The sequence below is a fragment of the Carya illinoinensis genome, chromosome 4 (assembly GCF_018687715.1).
Source record: "Carya illinoinensis cultivar Pawnee chromosome 4, C.illinoinensisPawnee_v1, whole genome shotgun sequence".
Lineage (NCBI taxonomy): Eukaryota > Viridiplantae > Streptophyta > Magnoliopsida > Fagales > Juglandaceae > Carya > Carya illinoinensis.
The window spans coordinates 5,067,040-5,085,053 of record NC_056755.1 but is presented as its reverse complement, the minus strand read 5'-3'; the positions used below and the strand labels follow the sequence as shown (position 1 = coordinate 5,085,053).

Here is an 18,014-nt window from a genome sequence, read left to right as displayed (position 1 = left end):
AAAATATGAAAACAATACATATTAAAATACACTAAAATACTAACGTTAACTCCAGCAAGAAATAGAAGCGGTGGCAACTTCGGCTTTTTAACGATTGATCAAACATGATATCAGCATGCACCCATTTAAGATAGTAAAATCATAATCTTTTTAATTATTTTATGACTTTACTTAAAATCGGAAGTTAGTTTTATAATACTAGATAGAGAAAAATAAACATATTTATATAGTTCGACACTAGATCTACATCTATAGGAGTTTGGAGAAGAGAGAGTCCACTATAAGATATTTGTTTTACGGTCTCTCATAATTTTTTATCCCCATTGTACAATTAACATCAGAAGTTTGTCTTCTGGTAGAGATATTGCCGCTAGAATTCCTGTCATGAGATAGAAGAAGCCCCCGAAGAGAAACTTGGCCCAAAGTCCCCTAAGTCGTGTGGTTCCATCCTTTTTATCTTCTACCCCTTATTGTTTTATGTCCCATCACTTTTCCTTTACGTCACTTCCTCCTTTTACTCCTGACACTCTGCCCTCCCTCAACCTTTTGTCCAGTGGCGAAGCTAGTAATTTACTCTAGGGGGCCAAACAAAATTAAAACAATATATATAACGTATTTTTTGTTATATTTTTATATAATTTTTTTTACGATATATAATAATCTGATATGAAGATTTACAATAAAAATAAAATACGTTTAATACAACTTATATATTAAAAAAATATTTGATATGTCAAGAACAATATATCATTGAAATAATATGAAGACATTCATACAAATATACTAAACAAAAAAAAATATAGTGTCTAAAATTGTAACTTGCGTTCTTTTAAACAAACAAAATCATCAAGTATTGAATCTAAATCAAAATTCTTAGCTATTTCTCTTTCAATATAGACAACTAAATTATTTGCTAAGAATTCATTTTCAATCTTGTTGCGAAGCCTTGTTTTAACAATCTTCATAGCTGAAAATGTCCGTTCACTGGTTGCTGTAGACACTGGAAAAGTTAAAATTAGACGAATCAATCTATCAATAAGATAGTATATCTTTGATTTCTCTATCTCTACCAATTTTCGACATAAATCTGCAATAGATCTCAAATCTTGAAACTTTGGATTGCTAAGCACATTAACTTCAAAATGCTTCAATTGAAACCTTAAATTGATTTTCTCATTCTCAGAAAAATCAAGAGGATAATATTCTTCTGCAAGACAACATATATCATCAATATTAAAGGATTTATACCCATCCTTTGGATCTAAAGCTGAGCTAAGGGTTAAAAGTTTTATCGTTCCTTCATCAAACCTATTGTCAAGCTCTTGCATTTGAAAATCTATAATAGCATTAAATATTTCAAAATGATAATGATACTCTATCGTAATGTGATCTCGTTGATGACGACCACGACCTTGTACATAACGAGAGCTCAATTCTGGGATATCAATATCAAATTTCTTGGAAAAAGAGACAACATTCTCAAGCAGATTTTCCCAACCTTCATTTCTCAACTTTTGAATGAGTCCTTTTGTAGTAGAAACCATATTCATGGCATTCAAAATATCTTGAGATTTTTGTTGCAAAACTTGACAAAGAACATAGTAATACCCATGATTTCCTTCATTAAATGTAAAATAAATATGAATTGGAATGAAGTAATCATTTTATAAGCAGCATTTGCATCCACACGTTGAGAGTAAGTGGATCCTTCTTTTATTATGGTTTCAAGCACTGAGCAAGTAGTTTCAAACATTCGCAGTAGACTGCAAATAGAATAAAAATGAGAACCCCAACGAGAATCACCGGCTCGTTTGATAGTGCCAATTTGATTAGCTCCTTTTCCACTTTCAAGTTCATCAATGGCAATCATATGTGCAATATGTGTTGCCTGAGCAACTTGCAATTCATCATGGCATTTACATGAAGTGCCCACCACATTGATAATAAAGTTTAAATTTGAAAAAAACTCATGAACAGAAACCACCTCTCTAGATGAAGCAACTAATGCTAACTGTAATCGGTGAGCAAAACAATGAACATAGTATGCATATGGGCAATCTTTAAGAAATAATGCTTGCAATCCGTTACATTCACCACGCATATTACTAGCACCATCATATTCTTGCCCACGAATATTCTGAATATCAAGACAATGATGAGAAAGAACTGCAGATATTTCATTCTTTAGAGTTAATGCCGATGTATCTTTAACATGTACAAGATCAAAAAATCGTTCTTGTATAAAACCATCAACATCAACAAATCTCAATATTATAGCCATTTGCTCCCTCTTAGATTCATCTTGTGCCTCATCAACAATAATGCAAAATCGAGAATCCCCAACATCTTCACGAATTTTATTTCTTACTTTCTTTGCAAGAACTTCCAAAATCTCTTTTTGAATTTGGGGTGAAGTATACTTTGAAGATTTAGGAGCATTTTACAAAACAAGTTTTCCAACCTTATCATTATAGGAAGCCAAGAGTTTAAGCATTTCCAAAAAATTACCTCGATTTTTTGAATCAAGAGTCTCATCATGACCTCTAAAGGCACATCCTTGAAATGCAAGCCATCGAACAACATCAATAGATGTTTTTACACGGAGTCGATAATTCAGAATTTGTTCAGAGCTTTGTGCATTCATCACCTTATCAATATGCTGTGATTGTTTTAATAAATCCTCACAAGATTTCACAGCATTATTATGACAAGAATAAAGATCCTCCCCAATATGATTCAAAAAGGCACAATGTTTTCCATTATTAATTTTCTTCCAATTTCTAAATCCCATGACAGTAAATACATCCCATCCAGAACGTTGAGATGCTTTCATTGTAAAAAGATAATAAGGTAAACAATATGCAGCATCCTTTGATGGAGAATACTCTAACCAAGATCCAAATTGTACAAACTATGAAGCTTGAAAGCGATGAGGATGGTTTTCAGAACCAGAAAATGGATATTTTGAGAGACGTATTTGATATGGGCCCATTTTTAAATAAGCTCTTCTTATTTCATCACGCTGATTAACTGGATAATCTCATATAGGAGGACGTAATCCCGGATCTCGTTGTAGAGAAGATATATCAATCTTTTTAGAATTAAGTGTTGACGATGTAAAATAAATTCTTTCAGATTCCAAAATTGGAGAGTTAAGATCAGGGTTTTCTTCAGGTTCAATCCTCGGAAGTTTAGAAGAATTTTCTAGAAGATCAACTTCTTTTCTTTTGAAGAATGAGTCGATAGTTTTTAATTTAGACATCATTTATGAACCTAAATTTAAAATCAAATTGAAACATATAAAATAAAGTTAGAAACATTGATAAATTAAAATCAAACAATTTATTAATACACATAATACTATAAAAAGAACAACTTAAATAAGTACATACAACCATACACAATTAATATATGTAATATATATATATATATATATAATATGATTAATACCAATATAAAATTTTTATAAAAAAAAAAAGACATACCTGCGAGACTGTGCGACGAGAACTGGCAGTTTGGAATGGGCTATCAAATATGTCTATTAATCTATTAAAAAATAAAATGTTAGTTTATTATATAAAAAAAATTATTAATCTACTAAATAAATAAAAGTATTAATCTATAAAAAATATTAATCTATTAAATAAATAAATAAATAATATTAATATATTATGAAATTTTCCCAACCTGAGTAACCAGAGATTAGAAAAAAAAATGAATTAAAAAAATCAAAAAATCATGTGAATACAAACAAAGTTACAAACGGTCATCTTCCATTTGACTATTTGACTATATTTTCTCGAGATTCTCATCATTATTTGTTAATCTATTATCTCATCCGGAAGCTTCAAGCGAATCAAGCCTTCAAAAACAAAAAGTGAAAAAGTTCTAACCTTTTTAGTTTTTAGCGTGAATGAAATAAAGAGTGGAGAGTCTGGGACTCTGGAGACGCTGAGAGCAAGAGCAAGAGCGACTGAGAGAGAAGATGCCGAGAGCGAGAGCGACTGGAAATGGTCTGTCGGTAGTCGCCAGGTTACACCTCAGTGCCTCATAGTCGAGCAGCAGAGCAGCCAACAGATAAAATCTTCTGCTTCCTGCCTTCCTTTTTTTCGTTTTGATGTTGAAAAGTAGAGAAAATAAAATGTAAAGGATGAAATGAGTTTTAATGTTGGAAAGTGGAGAAAACAAAAGTGAAAGATGAGATGTGAAAATACATTATTGTGCCGTGTGAAAATGAAACATAGTCTATAAAAGGATGTTTGATAGATTTTCATAACCGATTGAAATGCTTTAGAAAATATAAAGGGACTAGAAATGTTACCAGATAGATTTTCATAACCGATTGAAATGCTTTAGAAAATATAAAGGGACTAGAAATGTTACCAGATATAGTTATAATTTTTTTTAATTTTATTTATAATAAAAATATGTATTTTATTTTATATGAGATGTGTTTTATTTATTTTATTTTTATATTAGATTAAATTTTATAGAGGGGGCCAACACATAATAAATTTATATTATTTTATTAAATTAAAAAAATTAACATATAATTTTTATTTTTTTTCAAATGTGGCCCCCTCCCCAACGTGGCTCCGCCAATGCTTTTGTCTCCTTCTTCCCTCTCTCATTTTTCCCTCTCGATAAGACCACATCCCTTAGGTTGGGCCTAAAAAACACTATGGGCTTAGTATATTGTATCCCTTCCTGTTACCCACGATTCCTTAGGACAATTTGCTCTAAAAAATAAGATTTTGAGAATCTTTAAAGATAAACTAAGAAATTGAAATAATCTGCCAAAGATCGTAGAAAAATAAGTTTCGGGAGTAAGTCCCTAGTTATTTGCTTCGCCTGGCCAAGGAGGCCGAGGGGCTCTACCTGACGTGCATGGCCGAGGTGCTAGTGGGCGATGAGATATGATGGGGATGTGCAAGGTCGAGGAGTGGGCTATGAAGCTCAGGCGAGCAACTGAAGCAAGCCAAGGAGCTTGGGCGAGGAAGTGGCTGCCTGCGAGTGAGTGCTAGAGCATACTCTTAGGCCGTGGGGGTAGTGGTGGCCCACCATTTAGTGGCTGAGAAAGCTTTGGGGTCTTGGAGGCAACTGTTGCCCACGACTTAGAGACCGAGCAAGTTCTCAGACCGTGGAGGCAATGGTGGCCAACCACTTAGTGGCCGAGTAAGCTCCTGAGCTATGAAGCACCTCACTGGCGATAGAAATCATCAACAGACTTGGCATTCGCTGCCTACCGTGGGTCATGGTGCCTATGGGCACTTCAGAGGGACAGAGTCGGGCTGGGTCAAGGAGTCCTTGTCGCAATGGCCATGTGAGCCTTGCTCGTAGTGAGCCCGTTGCTATTTGGGGTGGCCAAGGACTACACCAATAGAGACAGACGAGGCCAGCGGATCAAATGGCGACCGATGGTGCCCTCCGCCAGTTGCACCACAGTCGGTATGGGTGGCCTTCTTGTGTGCACGATGGGATGCACCCGAGGGTGCACTACTCACGACCCCTGTGGATGGGGACCGTCGGTGGGTCAACTGGGCTCGCGGCGCCTCTGCTTGCATGGTAACGTGTAGCCAAGTTGGTACATGCATGGCACTATTCATGGCATGCACAACCACCACATTGTACTAGTGCACAATTGGTCTATGACTACATGCGCATTCAGAGTATACTCTGCCCTTTCTATTTTTGTACAGTGCATTGAGTATATACTGTCCAATAGGCAATGAGCTTTACTTTTCATCTGGGTGAGAAAAGACTCGCTATTTTTTCCAAAATGCTCGTATAAATAAAAGTTTGAGGGATGAGAATACTTATATAGAAAAATCTTATTTGCTCCTTTGGAGATTGTTTAGCGCATCGGAAATCATCATTATTCTGCTTTTGATGTAAAAATAATTCAGATTTCATGGATGACGCTAATTGTTAATGCCTAAAAATAGTGCAACAGTCCAGAAGGGGAGAGGGACGGCCATAACTCCCGTGTTGTATGGGAAGTTGGTGCTAGTGAGTAGTTGATCTACGGCGGACGAGACATTCATTCGCCTGGCCATCTTTGTGTACCTATCCCCAAGCTCTCAGAGCTCGAGATGCATCTTGCGCTTTCCTTCTTCAGCCGTGGCAATCTTAGGGATGCGCAGTGACTCGGCATGCTCATTGCCGCTGGGCTAAGTTCCCCCCACCAGTTCTTCGTTGGTTCACCTTAGAGTGGCGTTCTCTTGGCAGAGCATTCCCACCTCCTCCATCAATTTCTTTAAGAAAATTCTATACACCATATTATCATCCCACTTGGATTTTACTAAGTAAGATGTGGCATATTTATTATAATTGAATGATCATTTATTACATACTTCTTTATCATCAAATGGTGATATATTGGCCGCATCATATATAGTAGGATACAAGTGAAATAGTGGTGCGGTATATAGCATTACTCTAGACCACGTCATTGCCAGTATATGAAAGATACACTTCTACAGGAAGGATACTACTAACGGCATCGCTGTTGATGTCGTGTTTTGATGGATGCAAGGAATCAAATGCATGCTCGTTCACCTGCGCGCAGCAATAAGTATGCTCGTTCTTATAATTAATTAATTGGTACTTGTATGTTCGGGTGATGCTGATCAATGTGATCATCCTGCTGCAATCTGCATCCACACTATCTATGTATATAGTCCCTATGGAACTGCATGCGCACTGCTGATTCTTCATTAACACTCCAGAACATGAACGGCACCTCCCTAGCTTAAATATTTATGGGCTATTTATGACATTGAAGTCAATGCTCCCCAACTATGCATAGATATTCCGTCAAATATTGCTTGAAAAAAAAAAATTTAAAAAGGGAGTATTATACATTTTCTGTGCATGCAATTAGCCAAATCAAAAGGGATCGAGCAACCATATATTAAAGAGTTATACATATACAAATAGTTCACGTTTTGAATAACAAATCAATTACGGTTCCACAAAAATATTATGCAAATTAAATACGTAGTAATTAATTGAGAAATTAAGTTTGTGTTTTTTGTGATAAGATTCGTCATTATTTCCAGTCATATATAATACTAGTAGTTCTGGCAACACATAAATTAGTTTTTATGTAACTGTGTAAGTACGTAATTGATATAAAGAAAATTACTTAAAAAGAAAACCATATTAATTAGTGTGAATTCTAATATTAAAACAAACTTAAAATAAAGAATAATATCGCCTAAATTAATTGTACAAGATTTGGTTTTGGGGTTTTAAAACTAGTTTTGTTTCCAATTGGCAATTAGGGTGGTTTAAGAAAGGAAAATGATGGGCATCTGCCTTGCGAGCGATGTGGCCCCAAAGTTCCATAATGAACCTACCTACTCTCACAATGCATTTGCCTTAAATACAAGAGCAAACCCACGGATGGCATAAGTTTCATCAGAGACATCTTCCAGCGCAAGTCTCCCGAGTCCTCGATTGCCACCGACAGGACTACCTCAAAGGGGACTCGCATAGTGAAAGGGGCTGAGATGGTGGTAGAAACAGCAAAGAAGCTGAGTCACTTTCTTCTGGTGACGGTGCTGATGATGATGATGATATTCTCGCCGCACACGACTCGTTGGGGAGCGACTACTTCTTCAATCCAGCTTGACATGAACGGCTCCCTCACTACCTTGGATTACCAGGGCCGCATGGAGGAGCCAGAGCTGCTCTTTGATTCGGAAATAAGCAGGATGCTGGCTGCACAGCCAGTCACTGAAGTCGCTAAGGACCGTAATACGCCCGTTTCCGGCTGTAACCGATATCCAAAGGAGAGAACCTGTCTTCCCGTACCAGATAAAAAACCCAAAGATTGTCGTTCTCCTTTCAGCCGAGAGTGCCATCGATAAGTAAAAATAAATTAATAAATAAAACTTTTCTACTCTTAAATAAATTAGTCTTTTTTTTGGTGTGTTTGGGGGGGGCGGGGTGGTGTTGTTTGATTATTTTCCATTGTAGCTTCTAATCATTATGCGTTTAAATGTAATAATGTATATCGTTAATTGCTGATGTAAACGCTTTTGCTCCTTAATGTGTTATTTTAAAATAAAGAATGGTGTGCATAGATATTTGCATCTGTGTAAGAAGAATAATTCTACGGACAGTCGACAAATAAAGTCACCCTCAGTCGCCACGTCATCAAGCTCGTTTTTGGATTAATGATTTTCTCGCCGCACACGACTCGTTGGGGAGTGGCTGCTTCTTCAATCCAGCTTGACAACGGCACCCTCACTGCCCTTGATTACCAGGACCGCATGGAGGAGCCAGAGCTTCTCTTCGATTGGGAAATAAGCAGGATGTTGGCAAGCAATCAGAAATCAGTCGCTCAAGGCGCTCTGAAGCCTGGTAAGCCTGTAGTTCCTAACTGTGGCGGACATACTCTACAGTACACATCCTGTCTTCCCGGACGAGATGGTTCAAATTGGAGTTGTAAACGTCGTAGTGACTTCTACCGTTGCTAGTAAATAAATAAAAGAAAAATATAGTTGCAAGTACAATTGTGCACTAATCTGTGCACTAATATGATGTGATTGGTCAAAAAATAGATTTTATTGAAAACAGTGTTAATTTAAATTTTAAGTATGAATAAATCAGTATTGATACACAGATTAGTGCGCGATTGTGCTTGTATGTAGCAAAACTCATAAATAAAACTTTTCTATTCTTAAATAAATAAGTCTTTGGGGCTGTTTGTTTGATTGTTTTCCATTGTAGTTTCTGATGGTGCTGTTAATTAAATGTAATAATGAATATTAATTGCTGCGGTTAAAGCTTTTGCTCCTTTATTTGTTGTTTTTAAATAAAGAATGGCGTGCATGGATATTGCATCTGTGTAAGAATTAAGAACTGGCACGAGCTTTGCATCCACCAAACGAAACAAAAATCCTTCTTTGAGTGGATCTGTTTCCTTTTTGTTTTATGGTCAAAAAGTTTCATTAACCTGGAGAACTACATCACCTGCAAGCACAAGGGATGCCAATGGAGTTCCCCAACAAGCACTCCATCCAAAACAGATGATACAATGCTTGAAATAACGTCAACCATTTAGATAAATTTGAATTCCACCAGTTAAACTAAACATTGTTAAATTTTCAAATTATCACGTGAATCATTTAGATAACGAATCGTGTTATGTCATCTATTTTGATCAGTTTAATAATTAATTAGAAATAAGTCACCATAATACAATTCATTTAAACCTGTTACATATAAATTGATTGAAAAAACACGCATAACCCATTTAACTAAATTAACATAATTTTACATAAAATTTAGAATCTATATTTATTACTAGTTACAATATTTTTTACAGAAAAAAAAAAGAGCAAGAAAACTACCTACTGACAAAAAATATCATTATTTTTTAAATTTTAATATATAATAAAATCAATATTACAAAACTTACAATAACTAATATAAGGGTTAACACCTAAAAATAGCTAAACAGTCCGAAATGGGAGAAAGATTCATTTCCGACCTGCTAAGGTTGATCGGGACTCAATCCGCGTGGTGTGCGGAACCCAGGAGGTGGTCCGGTGTGGCTGGACAGTGTCCGTATGTACATCCAAGACAATGAGCAGTAAATTAATATAGAGAAAATAAATAGAGGAATACACACAAATTACTGTAGTTCTGCACTAGACCTACGTCAATGGGGTTTGGAGAAGAGAGTCCACTATAATACGTTTATTTACAGTCTCTCATCTTCATTGTATAATTAACATCGGATGTCTGTTTTCTAGTGGAGATATCGCTATTGGATTTCTTATCATGAGGTTGAAGAAGCCTCCCAAGGATAAACCTGACCCAAAGTCCCCTAAGTCGTGTGGTTCTCCCATTTATGTTTTCTAGTGGAGATATCACTATTGGATTTCTTATCATGAGGTTGAAGAAGCCTCCCAAGGATAAACCTGACCCAAAGTCCCCTAAGTCGTGTGGTTCTCCCATTTATCTTCAGCCGCCTCTTTCTTTATGTTCATTCATTTTCCTTTATGTCACATCCTCATTTCTACTCCTAACCCTTGCCCTCTCTTGCCCTCTGTCCCCTCATTCTCTCTCCTTTTTTTCCCTTTTGATGAGACCTCTCTAATTTGGCCTAGAAAATACTATGGGTCTGATATATTATATCCTTTTCAGATATCTTCAATTTTTAAAGACAATTTACTCTAAAAAATAAGACATTGAGAATCCTTAAAGATAAAATAAGCAATCAAAATAATCCGCTAAAAATCTTTCTATGACTTGCACAGTTCAGATGAGATGAGATGTGATATTTTGAATAATAATGAGATTTTTTTGCATTAAGATGAGATAGCTTGTAAAAATATGTATATTTAGATAATGAGATGAAATGAAATAGTTTGGACTTTTTAAGAGTTGATAAAGGGATTGATTCTACTAATGATTTGAAATCATTTAATAATTATTGAGTAATAGTATGAATATATTAAAAAAAAGTAATATTTATGAGTAATTAAAAATACTATCATAAATAAATTTAAATACCAAAATATATTATAAAGTTGTTGGCTGAAATTACTCTATAATCCCAAAAAAATAAATTATTTTTCCAATTTATTAGTTTCGAATTTCCGTAATTATGTATTTAAATATTTGTGCCGTAATCATGTGTTCAAATAATACACATTACAGTAAATATAAAATGGGGATGGCGTTGGCGTTGGCGGTTGGTTTCGCCTGGGGACAAAATGGTTTGGGGCGGAGGGTTCAGGGGCGTGAAGGGATGAAAATATGTTCAAAAGTTCCAAGGAGGTGAAAAAAAATAAAAAAGGACGACGTACTAGCGAGGACAGTGCCTTTCGCTGTAGAAGGGTACTTTTCTCTGTCTATGTGATAGGTATAATTGAACGGTTCAAAACGTTCTGATCAAGAAAAATCTACTTGTAAGCTTACCTTGTTAATATGTTAATCTATTTAATATGATTGATCAAAATATAAATTTTATTAAAAATAATATTAATTTAAATTTTAAATAAAAAAATTAATATTAATATATAAATTAATACATAATTTTACTTATACGAAATAAAACTCTTTTAAATAAGATAAAATTCATAAAGGACTATAAATCGAAATGCAAAGAGACAGAGAGATCCTTTGGATTTGTATATGGGTTTCGAATTTGTGGCTTGAACGTCTTTTTTTATTTTTTTATTTAGGAATTAAAAATAATAATTTTTAACGATATTATGGATTTTTTTATTTTTTAAAAAATAGTTAAGAATATAAATAAATAAAATATTTTTTTATCTTATTCGGTGATTTCTCGAGGAGGGGATGTAGCTGTACTCAGTGAGATGTTTGGATAGACTAAATTATCTTCCGTACAGGTTAGATAAGATTAGGCCTGCACACCGACCCAGCCGAATCAGATTTGGGCCCGACCCGACCCGACCTGCAGGAAATGGCTCATCAATCCGATCCAATCTGGCCCGTATATTTTCGGGTCGGGTCGAACCCGTTGCTCTTCTTTGCTTTAGATCCTTCGGCTTCGTTCGCAGACCCATGGGTTTCAACTAGATTTCTCTCTGATCACAACCACTCCGATTCCATCAACCAACCAAACACACCTAGATTTCTCTCTAATCACAACCACTCTGATTCCATCAACCAACCGAACACACCCAGATTTCTCTCTGATTTCATTTCTCACAGCCACTCCGATTCCATCAACCAACCAAACACACTCTTGCGAACTTATGAAAACTTTCGGATTGAGAGGGTACGACACCATAGAAGCCATTAAAAATGATTTCGAGATCGCATTTCTTCATCTTCATGCCACCGCGAGATTACAAGACCCACCAGTACCATTTCGGTACACTCTTGAAGCTCAAATCGAGTAGATGTTGTTTTCGAATCCAGAGAAAATCGAGAGAGGAGATGGGTGAGGCGACGGAATATTGCGTTTATGGAGAGAGAGAGAGAGAGAGAGAGAGAGAGAGAGAGAGAGAGGCTGATATAGTGGGTTTTCTCTTGCGGGAAGAAGGACTGAAACAGTGGGTTTTTTTTTTCTAAAATTCTGAAATCGCTGAGATCAACATCTTTGAAGGTGCACGAAATTACCGAGATAGAAGAAATTGTGGCCGGCAACTGTCTGAGGGAACCTTTCCATTGCCGAATCTTCCTGTTGGAACCTTTCCTCGCTCGTTCAGTTTTTCTGAAATTCTGAAATCATCCAAATGCTCCAACAGCAGCTCTTGATGTCCAGGGGTGTGGCCGGAGTAGGAGATTATGGGCTGTTTCTAGAGATGCTAGGGTTTGAGGATGAGGGAGAAATGGGGACGGTTTCGACGGGTTGGTCGGTTTCGATGTATAATAAACCCGTAAAGGGTTTGACCCGTTGAACCCGACTTTAGTCGGTTTGGGCCATATCGGATCTTTCGGTTTAATCGGGCCAAGCCTTTTCTGCACAGGCCTAGATAAGATATTTGTATCTGAACTGGATAAAAAAATAGAGCCTAAATGCTCTTCTTGGGTAAGATAGTGCTGTACAGCGTGCGGTTAAGATTAGTCTTGTTCAGTCCAGTAATGCACCGTATATTAGTAGTGGGATCAGAAAAGGATCGTCACGTGGCTTACGTCAGAAAGTGAACCGCACATGTTAGGCAATAGCTTATTTATCTTTATATTCATCTTTATATTTATATAATATTCTTTTAAATTAATCTACATTAGATTATGTATCTTCAAAATTTTACATAATTATGAATAGTATTTATTCAAATTTGAAGAACCACAATTCACTCTTCAAATATTATTTTACTATTTTTTCTCTCTCCTATCTATTAAAATCAATTTTGTGAAATTTGTATTAATATGATTTTGATATATTAAGTTTATATTAAGTTGATGATATAAAATGTTTTTTTTAATATATATTAATATTTATTGATAAAATTAGTCATTTTGATATATAAAATTGATAATATTTAGATATATAGAATTTGTATTTTTGAGAACATTGTGTTAATTGTAAAATATATAAAAATAATAATTTTAAGAAAAAATAAAAAAATAATAATATTTTATTATTATTTGGTTCAAAAATACATAATTTAATGTTGGGATTTTTTACTTTTTCTTTATATATAAAATCAATCTTCAAAAGTTATGATTTTAAAGATGCATATAAAAAAATCAATACTAGTGCTCTTACCTTCTTTTTTTTTTTTTTTTTTTGAAAAGAATCACTTTGTATTCATATTCAACTTGTAACAGTATCAGTATACATTTTGTCTATGAGTATCTAGTTAGAAACCGAATCTGGTCCGTCCTCTATCTAATACACATCATCCTCCCCAAACATAGCCATTTTAGCCATTTGATGAGCTACCTCGTTACCCTCCCTGTGGATAAAACTCACTTCCCACCTGTTGTACATCTTCAGTTTCTGCTGCAGACCTTCCACCAAGTGACCAAACCTTGAATCATCCCTCCTATGTTTCATTACCACATCAATTGCACACTTAGCATCCCCTTCAAACACCACACCCCTTAATCCCAAATCCTCACACAGCACCATTGCTTCCCAAAGAGCAGTACATTCTGCAACAAAAGCATGGCAACTGTATGGCCTTTTAGCACACTTAGCAGCAAAAATGTCTCCATTACAGTCCCTGATGACAACCCCCACACTCAAACACCTAGAGGCCACACTAATAGCTGCATCAAAGTTTGCTTTGAGTTGCAAACCCCCTGGCTTCCTCCATCCCCTCCCTTTCCCATTCCCAGCCTTGACTGTTATCTGCTCACCTCCACTTTCCAGCCTTCTTCGAGCTAGCTTGAAATTTTCATATCCCACCAATGACATCTGCATCACAGTAGCTGGACCCAACACCTGCATATCAAAAATGGCTTTATTTCTCCGGTGCCATATATTTCTCAGCATCATCACCATTTTCTCAACATTCTCAATTGAAAGTTTACAAAACATATCATTCACAAGCTGAAAAATATCATTCACCCCAACCCTCCATTTCTGAACAGGACTCCCCTCCTCTGCCCACACATCAAAGGCTGCTGGGCACCACCAGATAGCATGCATCAATGTTTCTTCATCTTTCTTACAAATAGGGCACATTGCTTCCTCAACAACCCTTCTCTTTCTTAAGTTCACCCTTGTAGGAAGAATATTATTGATCAGCTTCCATAGGAAATGTTTAACTGATCCTGGAACATCTAGGTGCCATAATTGCTTCCATGTTTTAACCTCAATCCCAGCTCTCGAGGCCTCACCCTCCTTCTGCCTTCTTCTCTCTTGCTCCATATGGTGAGCACTCTTAACAGAATACTTTCCATCTTTAGTAAGCTCCCATGTCAATCTATCCTCAGCTCCCATTGGCCAAATTGGTAGTGACAGTATCAAGTCAGCTTCCTCATCATCGAAAATTTGTCTCACAAGCTCCACCTTCCATCCCATGTATCAAAAATAGATACATTTGTCTCACAAGCTCTCCCCATCTTCGTCCCATGTATTTTCATCAATCAATTCAAATACCTTAGCCTCTGCTTGTAATACTTTTACTTGGGATTGTACACAACCTGTTACAGGCTTAGGTAACCATTTTTGTCCCCAAATTTTTATATTCTTCCCATTTCTCACTCTCCATATCAAGCCTCTCCTTACTACCCCCAAAGCTGACCAAATACTCCTCCAAATGAAGGATGGAGACTTTCCAAGTTGAGCTTCAAGCAATTGAGAGTTTTTGAAATATTTTTCTTTAAAAACTCTTGCCACCAAAGAACTTGGATCCTTTAATATTCTCCATCCCTGCTTAGCAAGCATGGCCATATTAAAATCTTCAAGTAGTCTGAATCCCAACCCTCCACTTGATTTACTCAACCCCATACAGCTCCACTTCCTCCAGTGAATCCCATTGTCTCTTCTATATTGAGCCCACCAAAATTTAGCAAATAACTGCTCAATTTCCTTTCATAACCTTTGAGGCAACTTAAACACACCCATTTTTCCAATTTTGTATCCTACTCCATACTCTATCCTTGAGTCCCCTTAGGGTATTATATTTTGATCTCCCCACAACAGCAGGCAATCCGAGATATTTCTCATATTTGTCACAAACAAAAGACCCAGCCTTCATGAATATTCCTTTCCTCACACTTTTCTTAGTATTTGAACTAAAGAAAATCGAAGTCTTTTGCTTATTTAATTTCTGCCCTGATGCTTTTTCATAGCATTCGAGTATTTTATAAATGCTTCTTCATTCCTCCTTGGTAGCCTTGCCAAATATCACACAATCATCTGCAAACAGCAGGTGATTAACCCTTAAACCCCCCCTTACTGCTGCCACCCCTTTTAGAATCCCATCCCTTTCAGCTTTCAAGAAGAGTTGACTCAAGCCTTCTGCACATATCAAGAACAGATAGGGAGAGAGAGGATCACCCTGCCTCAAACCCCTAGATGGTATTAGTTTCTTCCCTGGCCTACCATTCACCACCACTGAGTAGCTTACTGTTTGCACACACTCCATGAGAAGCCTTGTAATTTTCTCCCCAAACCCCAATTTGAGAAGCATAGCTTTCAGAAAAGGCCACTCCACTCTATCATAGGCCTTAGACATATCAATTTTCACAGCCATGTTCCCAGATTTTCCTTTGTGCTTTGACTGCATCGAGTGTAATAATTCAAATGCCACCAAAATATTGTCAGTGATAAGCCTATCTGAAATGAAAGCACTCTGATTTTGGGAAATTACCACATTCAGCACCTTTTTAACTCTATTGGCAAGAACTTTTGAAATTAGCTTGTACAATACATTGCACAAGCTAATTGGTCTAAAATCCATCACATTCTTCGGCTCATTCACCTTTGGCACCAAAGCAATAAGGGTATGATTCAAATTACCACTTATAGATCCCTCATTAAGGAATTCCAACACTGCACCACTCACTTCCTTTCCTACTACACCCCAATGCTTTTAATAAAATCCAGCCCCAAACCCATCTGCCTCTGGGGCCTTCCATGGAGACATTTGTTTTAAGGCCCTTTCTACCTCCCCCATCCTAAAAAGTCCCTTCAAGCTCTTCTCTCATCTCCCTACTAATCTTTGGCTCAATCTCAGCAACACAGCATTCAATATCATCCATGGAAGGTTCACTCGAAGTATAGACTTCCATAAAATAATCTCTAAAAGCTTCCTCAATTTCTGGTGGTTTCCTTAGATTACACTCTTGTGAGTTGGTAATTTCACAAATCAAGTTCTTCCTCTTCCTCTGGCTAGCACAAGCATGGAAGAACTTGGAATTACGATCACCATTCTGCAGCCAATGAGCCTTGGCTCTTTGTTTCCACCATATATTCTCTTGTTCCAACAATTTTTCTAACTCCCCACTGACCATATTAATTTCAGAGACATAGCCAGGCCCTTCCACTTCTTTAAGAATTTTGAGTCTCTCAGAAAGTTTCTTTATATTGTCACCTCTCTTAGCATCCCTTTCTTTTGACCACAAACATAGGGTCTGTCTACAAGAATTGAGACACTTCTAAACATTGCATAGTTTTCCTTCCACCCTATTATTTCCTCTCCACACACCACATACAGTTTCCTTACTATCCCCATCTAAATCCCAGCTCATTTCATATCGAAACATTTTTTGCCTTCTCTCCATATAGCACCCTTCCCTAAAGCAAGTCAGCAAAAGCGGGAGATGATCAGAACCCCAAGCAATCAGAGTCTCCACACCTACCCTTATAAATTCCCTTCTCCACACTTGGTTAGCAACTGCTCTATCCAGCCTTTCTTTCACAAAAGAGTCATCTTCATGGCCATTAGACCATGTATACTTCAGCCCCTTCCACCCAAGATCACTCAACCCCCCATTCATTAGAGCAACTCTAAAATCTTCCATTTGACGCTCCCTTATAAATTCCCTTCTCCACACTTGGTTAGCAACTGCTCTATCCAGCCTTTCTTTCACAAAAGAGTCATCTTCATGGCCATTAGACCATGTATACTTCAGCCCCTTCCACCCAAGATCACTCAACCCCCCATTCATTAGAGCAACTCTAAAATCTTCCATTTGACCCTCCCTTCTTTCTTTCCCACCCCACTTCTCCTCTTGAGACACAATTTCATTAAAATCCCCTATTACACACCATCCAACCTCAATTGAAGGCTTGATGCCTTCTTAGTTTTCCTTTGTGCTCTTACCTTCTTAGTTTTACATATTATATTTTTTAATATTTTTTAAAAAAATTTTGAATTTACTTTTTTAAAATTAATTGAATTTATCTATTTATTATTCAAACATTAAATATTTAATAAACAATAATAAAAATTAAAAAAATATATATAGTATGTGAAAATTGTGTAGCTTTTTTTTATTATTATTAATAAGCTGATAACTAGCGTGTGGCCAACGTTTTCGGTTGAACCCAATACTGCCCTGTGGACAAGTAGTGGGACAGGAGGACCGACGTCACGTACGTGGGTCACGTCAGAAAATTGATGGAACGAAGACGGGGAGAGCTTTCTAAGAAGGGAAAAACTCAAGGCCGGTCGGGTGGATTATTTACTTTTACACCAGTCAATAGGAATTCGCCAGACGTGCAGGAAAGATACATATACACCCACACGCAGACCATTCTCCTTCCCTTTCCTCTCTCCCCCGATTTCTTCTCCCCCCTTCCTTCCTCGTTCAGATCTTCCCCCTCCCTTCCTTACCCCACTCTCTCTCCCACGAATTCTTCAGCAAGTCCTGACCCCTCAAACTTCACCCGCGGCTTTGCCCTTCCCCACCCCCTCCTTCGCACGCAACATCGATTGCAGCGAAGATCTTCTCCACTAAGAAAAATTTCTTCTTCCCCATTCCTTCCTCCTTCAGTCTAAGGAAAAGAAACAAAGAAACAATAAATAAAAATAAAAATCTCTAACCTCTATGAATTATCCGATATATACCTAACTCCATTAGTAAAAATTGTTTGCGTTAAGAAAGCCAAAATACTCAAT

General features: G+C 36.7%; 1 pseudogene; it reads right to left on the bottom strand.

Moving 5' to 3' along the window:
- Positions 1-818: 818 nt before the first annotated feature.
- LOC122307493 lies at positions 819-7,498 on the bottom strand (annotated as a pseudogene).
- Between the last annotated feature and the right edge of the window lie 10,516 nt (positions 7,499-18,014).